The sequence below is a fragment of the Rhinatrema bivittatum genome, chromosome 15, assembly GCF_901001135.1.
Source record: "Rhinatrema bivittatum chromosome 15, aRhiBiv1.1, whole genome shotgun sequence".
Classification (NCBI taxonomy): Eukaryota; Metazoa; Chordata; class Amphibia; order Gymnophiona; family Rhinatrematidae; genus Rhinatrema; species Rhinatrema bivittatum.
The window spans coordinates 64,280,040-64,297,043 of record NC_042629.1 but is presented as its reverse complement, the minus strand read 5'-3'; the positions used below and the strand labels follow the sequence as shown (position 1 = coordinate 64,297,043).

The window sequence follows — 17,004 nt, the reverse complement described above, 5'->3', positions numbered from 1 at the left end:
CAGATGTGGTGCTTCACTCAGAAAGAAAACAATCACATTTTGGAGCTGGTCTTTGAGAACTTCAGGATGTTCGATGGCAGAGACTCCACAAGGAAATCTCCTAGTGACAAAGGATCGCATCTGGGAAGAAATTGCTCCCAGGACTATCAGAACGTTAAAGGTGGCTTCTGTGACCATCAGAAGAAGACTAGAGTTGGCCATGTCTATCCCATTTGCTTCATGATCCTGGAGCAATGCCTTGCTAAAAGGTTGGGTTTGGATGTCGTCATCTGCCTCCCAGAGTCCATGGAACACAGCAGGCCTTTAATATTCCTTTGTGGTTGTCGTCCTGGCCCTAACCTGTCTGTGGGTGCCGTAGGAGGATATGAGCCGAGCAGGTGAATGAGCTTTGGGCTGGCTTGAGTTCCTTTGGGAGGGGTGATAGAAAACTAGGCCTGGATATTTTAGAAAAGTTGGGGGCCATGGTGAATCACTTGCAGATTACAGGCCTGGGGGAATTGCAAGGAAATGGCCTTGCTTAGAGGAGCTTCATTTTTCTGCTAGCAACAAAAGGGATGCGTGTGCACTAGCAGTACACAAAATATTCATCTCTGTCTCTTTGAGGTCCAGTGGCTTTGCCAAAAGCTTGCCAAATTCCCGAATGGGCTTCACTGGCCCACAGCTGCTGCTGCTGAGAGAAAGGAATCAGAGCAGGGCTTCATCCAGGAGCCATGCACATCGTGGATGCCAAATCCATTCTCTCTGAGGACATCCAGTCTGGAGAGTGTGGAAAAAGCCTCAGTTAGATCTGTTCCAGTGACATCTGTGAGGAATCTGACAGCCCTGATTTGGGGAAAGTATCAATCCAGCAACCTCCATCAATGCACCCTGTAGTGCTGGGGCAGCAAAGGCACAACGTCACAATCTGTGAGGCTTCAAACCTGTATGGAAAGAGTTATGTACACAAACCTTAAGAATTTCAAGAACCGGTGAGCTGAAAGAAGCCATAGATGTCCTGATATCTGTTTATCCTGGAGTCTCCAAACGCCTGCTATGATCATTGAACAGATTGCCGACAGGAATGACAATAGCTATAGATTCCAGGGGATCAGTACCATGTGTACCATTCACCACTCTTTTAACCACATCCTTTCCATTTACACAGGAGTTGCCATCTCAGAGGACCCTGGATCGTAAAGGGGAAAGTTGCATTATATATATAGAACACCACTATATGTAAAGCTCTTTGCACTCCCTGGCTGGAAGGGCACGTCATAAATAAAAGATGATGATGATGATGATCTGTGTGTACAATTGTAGTGTTGGAGATATTCCGTGATTATCATTTTCTGCAGTTTTTAACATGTAGCGTTGCAGATCTAATATTCCGATTGCAGACTGTTCAGATAGTCCTCATTTTCTGTATCCAAGAAAAGGGATTGCACGGTCCATGGGGAGGGGAACAGGTGTGAACACCAGCCACAGACAGGATTATTGCAACACATTTTTATGATTTAATATTTCTGAAGCGTGTCTTCTCTTTCACTTGGGATGAATCTCTAATACTTTTTTTGAATGAAAATTCTTGAGCAGCAGTAACGCATGATACGGTAGAAATTAGCAGTCTGTGTTACCAAAAAAATTAGTCATGTCCATTGGTATAATGGCTTTGTAAAGCAGTTGGCTTTCATGTTGTCCCTTCCTGCTAATCAGTCCATGGAATAGCGGCTCAGTTTTTTTGCCAATAGCTTTAATGAGATGAGCAGTCCCAAAATGCAGTGAACACATTGCATCTCAGGTCTAGTACTTGGCTTTGCATTGCACTCCCGATACGACATGTTGTAGGTTCTAGCAGATGCTATATTTGTAACTTGTTACTAGGACTGGCAGCATAGCTTGATAGCTTTTTTTATTCTCCGTAGTACAACAAATTCAAGTTAAAACTGCAAGCCAGCTTTGCTTTTGCTTTCCCACCCTTTAATGATCCTCTGTTCCTGTTCTGCACCAACATGTCAGCCAAATGATTTGAATAAGACTCAATGTGCTGAGATGAAGCGTATATTTGTGGACCACTTCTGGCAGCTTTCAGCTTTTAGCTTTCATGTATCCTCTTTAAGCTGATAGTAACAGTATAAATCTGAAACAGATGAATACTTCAAAATACTAGTAGACATGTTCAGCATAATAGGAAAGACATGTTACAGGTGTACTACATTACCATTCTTTAAAAGAAATAATACATTGGGGATATACCATACGTTCTTGTTTAAAGATAATTGCATTAAGTATAGTATTCAAAGTAATTGCATTTCTTCTTCCAGCTGTATAGAAATCTGGTCTACACTCAGAAACTCCCATTTCACATTTTTGTGCATTTCTCACAAAGAAGGGGATCTGGTAGCCAAAAGAAGCCTTGACTTCCAAGCCACAGGTGTCCAGTGAGAGAAGTGCAGGCTGCAATCCAAATTAGGTCTTCTAGAACTGAGACATCAACACAGTACAGCGTGGACAGTCTGAACCCCAAGAGGCAATTGTGAGGGAGTCTATGGAAAACTCCCTCAGACTACCTTAAGGGACTGGGCATAGCTGTCTCACCCGGTCCTCCTTAAGATCCAGATCCATAGGGAATCCTGGGTGAAGGGAGGAGCCCCTCTCCAGAGTTCAAGTACTCAGGGCCTGGAAGGGTTAAACAGGCCCCGGGGAGCAGGCAGAGATCTTATGCTAAGACCTGCTACATTTTAGGACTGCGAATTACCTGAAGTTCAGGTGAGCTGCACTGTTTGTTTTTGGTTTGTGCACTGTAAATAAACTCCACCTAAGGAACAGCCAGAATCTGCCTCCTTATTTCTCGTGGCTGATTCCTACACATCGGTTGGCCACGTTACCACAGTAATCATTAATTATAATAAAATGGAAGAGAGAGCAGAATACAGCAGAATGGTCTCGCTAAACCCTAACCTGAAATGAAATGCAGACCAGAGCTTTGTGCCAGCCAAAATGTTAAAGCTGTTGCATGACTGAGGCAGATGCCCCATCTTTAGGCAGGTGATCTACCTTTCTGTACCAGAACTCTCGTTGAGAATTCAGTCGCAAATCTCAGCCTGCGTATCCAGCATTGCTGCTTGGGTCTTCCACCAACAGAACCAAAGCAGAACTTCTTAATCTCCCCCCTGCTAAAATCACCTCCCCTTCTTGATCCTCCCCGTCCCAACACCCCCCATAACCTCGGGCTCCTCCTTTTCCTTTCTATGTGATATCTGCAAAATCCTTCCCTTCCTTTCTGAGCACACTGCCAGAACTCTTATTCACTCTCTCATCACCTCCCACCTAGGCTGTTTCAGCCTGCTCCTCACCAGTCTGCCGCTGAATTATCTTTCTCCATTAGTCTGTACGAAATTCAGCAGCACAACTTTTCTACCGTTAATGCCATTAGGGTCACGTAACCCCCTCTTTTCTGCTTCTGCATTAAATCCAGGCTTCTTGTACTTGCCTATAAGTGCATTCGCTCTGCCGCTTCTCAGGACCTCTCTTCTTGTTTTCCCATGCTCCTCTCTTTGCAAACTTCAGTAGCTAAGTAAGAGGTCTTAGCTGTACCCTTTTTCCTCTGTTGCCAAATTTAGTCTCTGCGCTTTCCACCTGGCGGCATCAAATGCCTGGAATAGCCTTCCTGAACGCGTGCACCGGGCCCTTTGCCTTAGCAGATTCAAATCAAGGTGGAAAACTCACTTCTTCAAGGCTTGATTACTAACTGAACCCCAATTCTTCCTGTTCATGTAACAGATTTACCAAGCCAGGCTGTAGACTGTGAGTGCATTTCTCTGGTTTTTTTGTTTTTTTAGACAGAACTGGAGCTGATATTCCATCTCTACTTCAGCCTATACAAGAAAAGAATGGTTAACAATAACTTGCATTACCAGAGTTCTCCTTAAAACATTTCCAGACCCTAAAAGATGCCTCTCCTCAGTTAACCCCCCACCCCCATCTTAATTCTTCTCAGTCATGGCCTTGCTATCTGGAAAGAGTTTTCTCTTTGTTTTTCATTGTGTATCCTTTCTCTCAGTCTTGACCAGATTGTCTGCTCCAAGGGGTAGGCTCTCTCCATTATGGCATCCATATTCAGATAACTAGCAAGTTATCCAGCTAAATGCCGAGTTTTGAATATTTCCACTGCTTATCCAGCTACAATTTAGTCAGATAACTTATGGATGTTCCACGGCAGAGTTAAATTAGCCAGATAAATTATCCAGCTAACTCTGGTAGTTAAGCCGGATAAGGTTATTCAATTAGCTTTAAGATAGTCGGGTATATTCAGTGGTGAGGCTGTGTCACTAAATATCTAGCTATCTTTGCAAGCTGGCCAGTGTCTGACTATACATACCCCCATGTGTCTCTGTACAGCGCTGTGTATATCCAATATATGCCATAGAAATGGGGATGGTATTTGTCCTGAAGAGAAATAGATATCTCTCTCTCTCTGCTTCTGCTTCAGTAATAATTGTAATGTCATGGTATTAGTACAATGTAAGGACATTTTGTGCAAAATGTCAGCAGATAACATCACCTGCAATAATGAATTGTGTATAATGTCATTGCATGTCAGTATGACATTTTTTTTTTTCCATCTGTAAATCCAGAATACAACTTCAGGATCCCCAGTCTACATCTCTGGGCTGCAGGCAAGGAAAGGCGGCCAGTGTCTTATGCATATGTAGCCCCCCATCCCTGTCAGCTCTTGAGCACGGGGACACACAGAGAGGGTCATGAGCCATGCAGAGCCCCATGACCTCCTGGGGTTCCCACATGGGGGAGAGGGCAGGGGACGGTAAGAAGAACCCTAAGGGCCTTGAAGAGACGTTCTTCAGGCTTTGGGGGCTCTTCTGCACCCTTGTCACACCCAAAAATTACATTCCACTCCAAAACTGTTCTTCAAAATGAAGCTAGTAGCAGGAAAACGCAATCCAAAGGTCTGGAGCCACCAGGAGCCGTGATCCAGTGCAGTGAAACAAAACCCGCCACAAATCTTTCCCTCTTATGGGCAGGCACCCCTCCACCCTTGTTGGTAGAAGATGATGATCTGTTTCTTTCCAGAGCTTTTGGCTGAATTACTTACCAGTCTTCAGTTCTGTGGATTTTCTCAGGTAGGCTGAATTCTACTTGATACGCTCATCCCAGCAGTTTCTGTAAAATCCCTTGCTTTGTTGGACTCTTCACTCTGAATTTCTTTCCCAGGAGCTCTTCTCTGGAGACCCAGGACTCTACCCTCCTGGACTCCTAAATATATTTCTGTCTTTAGGCACCGCTTTGCCCGCAGGAGCGCTCATGTCTCCTGGTCCTAAATAACCCTATAGACCCAACAAATATCCTCCACACGGAGAGGCACACTCTCTCTGTCCTATGCTAAGGTTAGCTGTCCAAAAATCCCTCTGCCCAGTGGGAAGTGGTAAACCTCAGTGTGCCAGGACATTTCCCTGGCATCACACACAGTGGCAAGATCTTTTCAGCTCTCTGAAATGTACTGCTGGCAAGTAGGACCTATTGAGGCCTCTTCTGCCATAAAAAAAATAAATGGCAACACTGCCGACGAGGGGCAGATTTTGGGATCCCCTTAAATATAGAGGGCAAGACTCTTACACGTCACCGGATTCTCCTGTGTTGGAAATCATTCTCCTGCTGTTTTGTGCGCAGATGGAAGTTTGACATTAGGAGACAGAACTTCCAGTGCATGTGCAGCTTGGCCAACTCTTAAAGAGACGAAAAGGGCCTGGCTAGGCCTCGGAATACAGCAAGCCCACAATGGTCCACCAGCAGAGACCAGGATGCAGATGTAGTGATAGGCCCCCGGCTGGAATGAGAAACATTTTCACAAGTGTCAAGGGGGAGGGGATGGGGTGGAAAGAAAAATGTAAAACTGAATGAATCTGGATGCTGGAGCTTTTAGGTCGAGAGGATCGTGGTGAAATCTGCCTGCTTGTTCCCCCCCCCCCCCCCCCCCCCCACTCAGCCCCAACGAGTCTCGGAAACATTTAGAAAAATGAGGCTTCAAGCTTAGCGTTTGTACTCCTGTGGCCCTGTAATCAGCACAGAAACCAGATGATCGCATGGTCAGACTGTGAAAACTGGCAGATGAGTTTACAGCTAAGTGTCAGCTCTGGAACCGCACCAGACTGAATCCATCGAGCTGGGAGGAAGGAAACCAGATTCAGTTTGAAACTAATGCTCCTGTCCTTACTCTGTGCCATCAATTTATTATACAGCGATTATTTTATCAAATGTTATTGTTGGGGGGGGGGGGGGGGATGCTGAAAGACCAAAGCAAATAAGCCAATAGTGTACAGCACAGAGCCCGTCAATATCAAACCTTTTGAGAGTAGCTTTCTGTTTTTAAGCCAAGTTTCAAGCTGAAGAATGGTTTATTTAATGGAGACATTATCATGTTTGTATTGAATTTGCTTTCTTCCGTATTTCATCTCCTTTAGCAGACTAAAACAATCATGTGTTATGTGGGCTGAGACAGGCCAGCGCGTTGTTTACTGTTGCCCCTGCTCAGCGCTAGTACAGACACGCGCCTCCTCGCTGTAGCACAGCAAGCTGATGATTTTCAGATCTAACTAGAATAGTCAAAATATTAATCATAAGATATGTAACTGGGGATTAGACATAGTCACAGACTTGCTTTTATGGAACGTTTGGTTGCAGGAGTACAGCTTAACTAACCCGAATATCTTGGGAACAGAGCTGGAATTGATGTACATTCAACTCTTACTTTTCCCCCATTACATCTCCCCTCTGCACTTTAGGTTTTGACCCATGAGGTACAAAATGCACATTTGCACAGGGCAGGGATTTCGGGGGAGGGGGGGGGAGTCAGTGTAGGGCACAACAGGTCTGGGCAACCACGCAAACTCAGAGGCATCAGCACTTTAAATTGCGTTGCCTTCACGACTGTCACAGCCCAGCCCTAAGTACTGCTTCTCACCACGGTTCTGTCTGGGTTTTCCTGTCTACATGAACAGCTTGCTACTGCTGTTGCAAAGCCCAGCATCTCTTGGGGGGTGGGGTGGGGTGGGGAGAGGAAGATGAGGACAGAGGGGTGGCCTCAAGGCAGGAAGATGGCCCCGCCTGTTGAATACCTCCGGTCAACACAGCCAAACCATCAAGCCAGTCTTTTGATTTAAAATAACAAGCAGTAATGAATCGACAAAGCGTTCATTTTCATCATTGGTAAGACAGTACCAGTGTGAAACAAATACTTTACTTTCTAAATCAGAGTTGCCTGTTAAGAGCTTTTGATTATTGATATGTATAATTAACTACCTTACGCCATATAATTTAATTTTGTTTTGTGTCTGCAAACTAGCCTGCTCACCACAAAAAGGGAGCACAAGCTCCAGTACTCCTGAACTCCCCTGGGGCAGAGGCACACAGAAACCAGATGCTGTGGAGTAGTCATTAAAAATGTAACTTTTATTGCCAGCATTAAAACTAAAGTATTGCCTTAAGACTATGACAACTTCCTCAACCTGTTTCTCATGCGCTCGCCTCTGAGGAAGCTTCTAATATCTGTGAAACGGGTCGGAGAGGTTGATATAGTCATGTTCCCTTGCTAAGAAAAACTGAGTTTTAATGACTTAAGTTGCCTGGATTTAGTTTTTGAATGGCGCACTGGAAAATGGATCAGTTATAAAATATTATTTATGCTTAACTTTGTTCTACTTTTTGCCCTCCCCTTTATATGTAGCGATTTTAGGTTTGAGATGATCAAAAGAGAAAGCCGATTGCTGCTCAGAAAAACGTTGAATCATAAAGAGCGACCAAATAGCTTACAAAAAAAATAATAGCAGCTAATAATTTAATAAGGTATCATGCGAACGCTTTAAAGTGCTACAGATACTCTGGTGAACCATCACACCCATAATTCTGAAGCCACCCTTAATTTATGTAAAAAAAATAATAATAATAATTGGTTCTATATAAACTTTTTTTCTGGAAAACTTTTGGGGGTAAACAAATTCTTTCTCGGTTATGAAAACCTTGTGCCTAAGACCCAGAAGAGCAGATCTGATCTCACGTTGTAATAGCAAAGTGGAATTTTGGGGCAAACTTACAATAAAAGGGGGTTGGAAAACAATGGTCTGTGAACTGCAGCCACACGGGTGGCCTGATTTAATATACAATAGTTCCTTTCTATCTGCAGATTTAATTTCAGTCTCCCTGTCATCCGTAAAGCTTCTTTAAAGGTGATCTATTAACCCCTTGTTAAAATGATATATCACAGATCAGATTTTACATGCAAACCATGTGGATCACTCAGAATTATTTGTTAGAACTGTTTTAATCATGGAATCCTCAGGAGTTTAATATTTTTGCCTGTGAATAAACCTAGAATCCCTGTGATGTACTGTACAAATTTCCTAGAATCCATAAAGCTGATCAATCCACCCAGTTAAGCTTTTAACATTTTTTACTCTTAAACTTGTTTACTTAAAAAATCATTCTGTCTTCGTAATATCTCAAATTAAGCAGGACGTCAAAACATTATTAGTGTTCCATTGCATTTTCAATAGAGACTTTTTATATTTGTATTTGTTGAATAGTAGATTCACCCAACATGGGATGCAGCATATTAGAATGGTAACATACAATCAAAGGTCAGTAGCAGCCTACAATTCTGGTCTGAATAAGGTGGAAATAAGGGTTAAAACTTGAAATTAACAGTAATAACTAAACTTAGAGGCCAATATTCAGTAGGCGTTTAGTGGACAAGTTATCCAGCTAAGTTAGCCAGAAAACTTGTCCCTTATATTCAGTGTGATAAACATTCCGCTGAATATTCTATCTTAAAGTTATCCAGCTATATCTAAGCAGCCAACTATAAAACAAAATGATAAAGGGGATGGAACAGCTCCCCTATGAGGAAAGACTAAAGAGATTAGGGCTGTTCAGCTTGGAGAAGAGACTGCTGAGGGGGGATATGATAGAGGTCTTTAAGATCATGAGAGGTCTAGAACGGGGAAATGTGAATCAGTTATTTATTCTTTTGGATAATAGAAGGGCTAGGGGGCACTCCATGAAGTTAGCATGTGGCACATTTAAAACTAATCGGAGAAAGTTCTTTTTTACTCAATGCACAATTAAACTCTGGAATTTGTTGCCAGAGGATGTGGTTAGTGCAGTTAGTATAGCTGTGTTTAAAAAAGGATTGGTTAAGTTATTGGAGGAGAAGTCCCATTACCTGCTATTAATTAAGTTGACTTTGAAAATAGCCACTGCTATTACTAGCAATGGTAACATGGAATAGACTTAGTTTTTAGGTATTTGCCAGGTTCTTATGGCCTGGATTGGAGACAGGATGCTGGGCTTGATGGACCCTTGGTCTGACCCAGTATGGCATTTTCTTATGTTGTAACTGGCTATATTTGAAAATATCTGGGTAGACTTTTTAGCTGTCCAGCCTTGTGTGGCTGGATAAAGTGCTACTTAATTGGATTTCTTTAAAAGATACCCAGCTATGTAGTGCTGCCATTAGGAAGCAAAATCAAGTAAATAACAGGGGCCAATGGTCCAATTCCCTCCCACCTCTCAGAATATTTTCCATAGACCATGTTCACCTTACCCCCCTAAACCTCTCTTAATCAAAAGAGAGGCCCCCTGTCCCGTTTTTGTTTTAATAAATGAAAAGAGCGGCCTGCCTCCTACTTTTCCTCCCTCCCACCCACCCGCCCACGAGGGTTATAAATCATACAGACCTCCCCCCTTTCCTGATCCTCCCCGATATCTTCATTTTTAATAGGGATGTGCATCGTTTTTCTGACTGATGACAATATCGTATGATATTTTCTAATCTGTCAAGTATCGGGGGGGGTCCTCGAAAGCGATAGGAAAACCCCACAAAAGTTTCATGTGGTTTTCTTATTTTGGGGGAGGAAGAAAGGGCACACAGAAAAAAAAACCCCAAACCCACCCTGACCCTTTAAATCTAATTATTTAGAATCCCCCACCCTCCCGACCCCCCCCCCCCCAAAAAAAACTTTGCTGAAGTACCTGGTGGTCCAACGGGGGTCCTGGGAGCGATCTCCCGCTGTCGGCTGCCATTAATCAAAATGGCGCCGATGGCCCTTTGCCCTTACCATGTGACAGGGGCTATCGGTGCCATTGGCCGGCCCCTGTTACATGGAGGGAGCAATGGATGGCCTGCGCAATTTTTTAAGATAGCGCCAGCTGTCCATTGCTCCTACCATGTGACAGGGGCCGGCCAATGGCACCGATAGCCCCTGTCACATGATAAGGGCAAAGGGCCATCAGCGCCATTTTGTTTACTGGCAGCCGACGGCCCGAGAGCAGGAGATCGCTCCCGGGACCCCCGCTGGACCACCAGGTACTTTAGAAAGTTTTGGGGGGGGGGTCGGGAGGGTAGGGGATTCTAAATAATTAGATTTAAAGGGTCGAGGTCGGTGGTTGTTTTTTTTTCGGCTCAGGACAGCCAAAAAGAAAAGCGGTCAGAACCACAGGAAACAAAGATTTCCCGTGGTTCTACGAACACGATACTGGAAAGATTTCGGAACCGATTCACATCTCTAGTTTTTAACGCCAGGAGCGAGGGGCCCTCTGTTTCACTCCATGTGCTGGAGGTGCTGCTCTATGGGCAGTGCTGCTATCAGACAGATAAATGGCTGAATATGCCTGTTTTGCCATTTAGATGAATAACTTTTGAGTTATCAGTCTAAATGGTTTTTGAATATCGGCCCCATAATAATTTATTCATTTAAGTGCTAAGTTATGTTTCCATAAGCAATTGAAAGCATTTTTATTTAATGAAGCTTTATCAGCAAATAATTTGTTTTATGTTTCTTTACATTTACTTGATATTATAATGATTTATGTTTTAATTGTACACTGCTTAGATCAATATTTAGTAATTTACGGTTTATAAAATCTTTAAATAAACAGAATAATTGACTACCAAATAGCAGCTCTGAAGACTTTGAAGCGCCGCTTCTGTTGAAGACATATGTCTTCAATGAAAGCGGCCCTCACATGAACCTCTGAAGTTGTCATGGATGTCACTTGATGAGCCTTAACAGATGATATTGTACCTGAATTTTAATAATGCTCCAAGCTGCCTTGAGCATCATTTAGTATGATGGGATAAAAACCCAAGATAACTGCTAGGTTTCAAAGGAGTCTAAAACATCTTTCAGTTTAATCTCATGTAGATCTTTCCTTTTTCTCTCTTAAGTTTGTATAGGCCTCAGCAGTGTGTGCAGATTAATCTCACCAAATGTATCCCAATGCCAAGAAATATGCTATACGCCTCCTATTTCAAAAGAAGAGGCAAATCTATAAGTGATGCCCGCCATATAGCTAAACACACTGGCACAGATTTCAAGGCCGTCCTCCATTCCCACTGAGCCAAGCCAAACAGGATCAGCTCCATACTTCGCGCCACATGGTACTGCGTGGATCACTGTCCCTCTTACCAGCAAAAGGGTAGGTGTCCTATACATCCAGACTTGTCTGCAAGAAGCCCATATGAAGAAGGTCTAGGACTGCTGACACTACAGCTTCCCAAATGCTCCTTCGCCAGAGAACATCTGATGGAGAACGGAGTCGGCATCCAAAACAGCTGGGAAGGTTTTTCCCAGATTTGAGTCTGTAGATAGATCATTTGTGGCAGCTGCTACAAACTGTGAATGGTCAAGAGTGGCCATCTTGCTCTGCTCCCACTTCTGTATTAATTTCAAAGTAATGCTCCAGCCTGTGATCCATTGTGATTTACCGGTCATAGTTTTTTTTCCTCATGACCTGGAGCTACCAGAAACATGTCAGCTTCATAGCAAGTTCACACTAAGGCCTTTGGAAGCACATTTCTCCAAAGCAAGATTTTTTCATATGTGGGGTTCTTCGTTTTCAGTTTAAATCGATTTTCACCCATAAATTCCTGGATTTTTCCAAAGGTGACTGTCGGTTTAAACTGATATTCACCCTAATTTTAGGCTGATTTAAAAAAACAAAAACAAAAAAAAACTGCCTCAGAACTATAGATTCAGCGTTTCAAGGCCTCCAATCACTTCTGGAAGTCAGTGTGATCAAGGTTCGGCAGGTTCCCTGGCCCTGCACAAAAGCTGATGTGCAGTGCTGCAGAGCACGGGAACGTCAGTAAGCATGCTGCTAAAGGAGAGAGGAGAAGCCTAGAGCTACCAGCACTAAAGAGGGCATGGGGGAGACAGAGAGAGGGACGGGTTAATGTGAATCTGTTATTTACTCTTTCAGATAATAGAAAGACTAGGGGGCACTCCATGAAGTTAGCATGGGGCACATTTAAAACTAATCGGAGAAAGTTCCTCTTCACTCAACGCACAATTAAAGTCTGGAATTTGTTGCCAGAGGATGTGGTTAGTGCAGTTAGTGTGTTTAAAAAAGGATTGAATAAGTTCTTGGAGGAGAAGTCCATTACCTGCTATTAATTAAGTTGACTTAGAAAATAGCCACTGCTATTACTAGCAACAGTAACATGGAATAGGCTTAGTTTTTGGGTACTTGCCAGGTTCTTATGGCCTGGATTGGCCACTATTGGAAACAGGATGCTGGGCTTGATGGACCCTTGGTCTGACCCAGTAAGGCATGTTCTTATGTTATGACATGCTGTGGATGGGGGTAGAGAAAGAGATAGGGATGCTACTGAGTTGGGTGAGTGGGAGAATCTACTTAATAATATTGTATTGTGCTGACTTCTGTCCACAAAAGAAAACTCATATATTTACTCGGGAAAATTAGTCCATTTTTTCAACTGATTTTTCTCCTGTCTTTGTTCTTGACATAACTAACCCTGATAAATTCCTGGAAAAATTAAGAACAGTAAAAGCTGAATATGAAGGTCCCTATTCCTATGTGATGGGAGGAGAGATTTTCTGCACTAGGATGGCTTTTAAATAGAATGTGAAAAGGTTGCACGTGAACTGTTAGTGCCTTAGCTGCTTTTACTAATCCTCAATGCGATTATAATAGTTGTTTTATGTTTTGGTTGTTTACAGATCATTTTCATATGTAATAAGCAGAGCATAGTTTCCATGGGAATTAATAAATTGCATTAGGGCTTTGGATTTTTTTTTCCCTCACAATAAATATGTGCATTGCATTTGGCTCATTATTTTTCCCCAGTCACGAACAAAACTAGAAATGTGATGTGAGGAGCATACCTAGTACAAAATTTGCATACCCTCAGTCAGGCACAAGCACATGCGGCCACATTTGCATACGTGCATATACAGTTCATAATCAGAGATACGCACGAACATATGAGGAACCAGACTGGGTCAGAGCAAAGGTTCATGTAGCCCAACATCTTATCCCTGGCAGCGGCAAAAGCAGGAGCTTAGTGGAGGCATGGGGAGGGTTTGCCGTCTGCTATCATAAGGGGGATGGAGTAGAAGAAACTCTGTTTAGAGAAGAGAATGTATGGGAGGAGCTAGGCAAACGGAAAGTGGACAAGGTCATGGGGGTCGGATGAGATGCACACCTTAGGATACTGAGGGAGCTCGGAGATGTGCTGGTGGGTCCGCTGAAGGACCTGTTCAGTAGATCCCTGGAAACAGGCGAGTGGTGGTGTGGAATTGGAGAAGAGCAGTGGTGTTTCTGCTAGAACAAAGATGGTAGCAGAGAGGAGACCAGAAACTACAGGCCGGTTAGCCTCACCTCAGTGGTGGGAAAATTAATGGAGACAGTGAATTAACTACAATTCAGCGGGTTGCTGGACCTGAGGCGGCATGGATTCACCAGGGGTGACTAGAGAATTGGATCAATGAAGTTGCCCTCAATGTGTGATCCACTTGTATTTCAGCAAACCTTTGATGCGGTCCCACATAGGAGGCTTGGAATAAAAATTTAGAATGCTGGATTTAAAGAACCAGCTGAAGTGAAAAACTGGGAAGCAGATTATGTTCAGATACTGTAGATATTTCCCTTAGCCTCCAAATGGCTCACAATCTACATTTTTTACCCAAGGCAATGGAGGGTGAAGTGACTTGTGGGATTTGAACCCTGGTTTCACTGGTTCATAGCCCAATACTGTCAACCACCAGGCTACTTCTCCACTAGTACACAGCAATTAACAAATAAAATTGAGATTCATCTTCCAATAATAAAGCAATATGTAATATGAAAATATTTTTTAAACAAATGGCTTTAACTCCAGGCTTACTTGCATCTTTCATGGATCTATAGGCAACAAGAGATCTCAAAAAAACATCCTATGATCTTTGATGCAGTTTATTGCACATGTTCACAAATGGTCTTAAATCCATTGCATATATCCCAATTTCAACAGTTTTCATTAAAGTAGCCCCATAGCATTGTCTGTACAGCATAAAATCCTTTAAAGCCAGCACTGTTATACTGAAACTGGATGGAATGGATCAACAATTCGATATTAAAGGTGTGTAGGACGTTTGATGTACAAAGGATACTGGTTATCAAAAACTGTCTCCACTAATAAATCTTATCTTGTTAATTTCTGTTAATGAGTTACATTATTAAAATGAAGCTTCAAACCACCTCATGCATATTATAATTCAGTGCTTGTAAGTTCTGATAGTTTGAAGACAAATAAATATGGTCATTTTTGTGCATGCATAGAGCACAATTACGTAAAACCTCATGGCATACTTTGCACTTGCATTGTATAATTCTGTTAGTTTATGTGTGCTTTATCCTGTAATCCACACTGAATGATTGTATCAGAAGAGGGAGAATATGTTGTAAATAAATAAATGTTTTTCTCTTTGCTGTCCTTCCACTTAAAATGGAAAAAAAGGCTGTTTTATCACTAGGGATTTGAACTGGGCATGATGACAGCCCAGTGTGTGGGAAAGGGACCCTGTAACATGTGCAGTTTTTCATAAATGATGGGAAAAACCATGCAGAAAGCACCTGATGATTCAATGGAATGTGCTTGCGTGGGACAGACTCCCTAAGGCATTGGAAATGTTGGTGTTCGACATATTATCCTGGTTTGCATTTGTTTTTCTTTCTTTCAAATGCTAAAACAAAACTTGGAAGTCTATGGCAGCGTTAGCATTGTTTGGCTTTCTAGGAACTGATATTAAACTTGCGGTCCCTACAGAAATCAGAGTATTAAGAATTATTTGTTGTAATTAGAGAGCCTAGACCAACTGATAGTGATGGAAGTTTACTAGCTGTGTTCAGTATGAGATTATGAGAATTGCTTATACTTTCTAAATGTTGGTCCTTACGGATTGGTTAGAGCCATTTTACTGTGCTTACCAAGGAAATAAAAGTTAACAAAAAAGTAAAAATAATAAGGGGTTACCTTTCAAACAACTAACTTAATACATTTCTTGACTAGCTTTCAGGAGCTATTACTCCCTTTCTTGGGTCAGAATTGAACCACCAATTGCCAGAAAATCTAAAGGCATTCCAGTTATAGTGTGTGAGGAGGATTGGAGGTGGAAGGGTTTGATGTGTGATCAGAAGGGGGTAGGCACCATAATTTTATGGCTCGTTATAGGCTAAGACACCTGGGACTTTGAGTTCTTTTTGCATTAGTTCTGAAGTGACTGACAATTCTAACTTCAAAAGTTTTAGATTCCTGGATGTATTTAAATTTACCTGATCCTAAAGCCACTGATGCAGTGGTCTGGTTTTGAAACGTGTTGCCCCATGGAGGTGCCGTTTTAGTCACCTTTGTAATGTCTGAGTGTCTTAAGATCTGGCCCTGCCTCACCAATGTAGCAACCGACCAAAAAGGACTCAACAAAGACCCAGGTTTCTTAACCCATTATGAGCCCTAAAATTATACTGCCTGTCACAAAGTTTTGTTTGAATGTAGCTCATGCCTTTTCATTGGCAGCTTAAGGCAAGTTACATTCAAGTATAGTAGGTGTTTTCCTGTCATTAGAGAGCTTACGATCTAAAGGCCTCATTTACTAAGCATTTTTCCCACAGAGACCGAATAGGTGAAAAGCCCTCGTAAATCAGGTCCTAATTTTGTACCCGAGGCAATGAAGGGTTGATTGTGTCTTGCCCAAAGCCACGGTGAGTATCGGTAGGATTTGAACTCTGGCTTCCCTGGTTCTTAGCCTGCCGCCCTAACCAATCCCTCATCGAAGCTGTCTTCTAACCCCTTCTTCTTCTTTACACTGTCATTGGCATGCCTTTTGTGTTTCACATATATTTACTGATAATGCCGTCTCTTGCGCATTCTATTCTGACCCGAGGACGGGAATATTTGCTCCCAAAAACTAGTCAAAACAATCAGTCCAAGAAAAAGGTATCCCCTTACTTTTTTTTTTTTTTTTTCTTCAATCTTTTTTTTCTGTGCATTTAAGTTGACTAACATGGCAAGCACGCTACTTTGACAGCAGTCCAGGCACAAGGATCTAATTTGACAGTGAATAAAAAAGTCTGTAGTGGCTGGCAAAGGTGAAGTGTTTACTATTAAACACCATACTTCAGAGTGGAATGTTTCCTCCATATTCACATCAGCTGCACCTCTTCATTCACTAATATAAGGGTCATTTATTCCCATCGGAGCTACTAGAGGGTTTCAAATTAAGTATTAAATAACCTGATGGGTCAGTGAATTGAGCACAGTCAAGCTGTGGAATTTGTTGCTGGAGGAAGTGATCAAGGCATCTACTATAAATGGGTTTATAAAGGGTTTGGGCAGGTTCTTAGAAAGAAAAGTCCACAAACAATTATTAGCCAGGTAGACTTGAGGAAAGCTGTTGCTTATTCTTGGGAGCGAGCAACAAGAAATGGTTCTGCTCTTTGGGATCTGCCAGGTACTTTCTAGTGACCCAGACTGGCCACTGTCCAAGGCAGGATGCTGGGCTTGACGGACCTTTGATCCAACTCAACATAACCCTTCTTATGTTCTTAATTCCAGTTGTGATACCTAAGTTTATGCGTCTGCTGATACTAAAATCAAGTTAGGTGCCACTAAAATCGAGTTAGGTGTACATAAGAGTGCTGGAGGGAGACTCACATCAAGTAGACATGCTTTATTTT

The 17,004-nt window shown here is 42.5% G+C and overlaps 1 protein-coding gene across 6 annotated transcripts in view; it reads left to right on the top strand.

Moving 5' to 3' along the window:
* Positions 1–17,004, top strand: part of KAZN (kazrin, periplakin interacting protein) — a 663,662-nt gene that overhangs the window by 481,998 nt on the left and 164,660 nt on the right. The gene's annotated exons all lie outside the window — the stretch shown is intronic.